The following is a 1,122-nucleotide window of genomic DNA, read 5'->3' on the forward strand; positions in this document are numbered from 1 at the left end:
AGTAAAAGTTTGGAATGGTCTATTCTTTCATTGGGGTGTGTGTCTATGAGACAGATTAGTTTCATAGACACACACACCCCAATGAAAGAATAGACCATTCCAAACTTTTACTTGTTGTTAAAACAAATGTTTAAACAACTCTACTTATTCAATTATGTACAAGCTGCCCAGTGTCAGATAACAATACGAAGAATTAAATTGTGGCGGATTGCTACAAGTTCTTCAAATACCTATAGAATGATAGGTTTCTTTTTTGTGAGTATAAAACTCTTAAATACACCAGTTTGATTTTCGATACTTCACTACTATAAAGGCTTGGTTTGGTCTGAACTTTCAGGGTGATTCGGAGATTGGATTTTGCAACAATTGTTTTGAGATTGAAAATATCGGATTCAATATCAGTTCTGCAGTTCGTCTTGTTACTCGAATGCGGTTCGTTTTGGTGAGTGTTTTTGACAGTTATTACTTACTTGTTGAAGCTTCCCATTCCCCAGCCCTCCAGGCTTTGTGCTGTGAGAGATGCCTATTATACAACTCACATACCACTGCTAAATGCTCTCACCAACCAGTTTGTTCTCATTCTCGCGTATCTCATCTCCTTCGCCAATGCTCTCACTTAAGCTCTCCTCCCCTCTGCAACACTTGCCATCTTGATCATCCTACATACTCCTCTAAGTGTCAGGGTAAACCTACCCCCAAGACTGATGATCCTTCTTCTGTTGCTTCAGTGCATACCACCAATACCATTACCCCTCTGGACAACTCTGTTGCTATGTCTCCTACCACAGAGGATATCATCTGTTTCATCACATTAATACTACAGAATGTCCTATCCTTCCAATGTACGTTTGTTCTAGATCATATTATCCGTGCTGCTAAGACTGTCTTTCGCCTTCACATGCAGGCCACTTATTCTGGACTCAACTCTCACTTTCTATTTCATCATCTATGGGATCTGGCAGAGACTACAAGTTGAAGTTTTTATTTGTCAGTATTCGCTCTCTTCTTCATAACCTCCCCTCCTGGAGATCTTGTTAGATAGCAGCTCCTATGATTGTGTTCTCCTTAACCCTATGACTACCGGCTACTAACTTTCTTAGTAGGCAATGCAAGTGTGCATTT

Source organism: Limulus polyphemus, unplaced genomic scaffold (genome assembly GCF_000517525.1).
Source record: "Limulus polyphemus unplaced genomic scaffold, Limulus_polyphemus-2.1.2 Scaffold7904, whole genome shotgun sequence".
Lineage (NCBI taxonomy): Eukaryota > Metazoa > Arthropoda > Merostomata > Xiphosura > Limulidae > Limulus > Limulus polyphemus.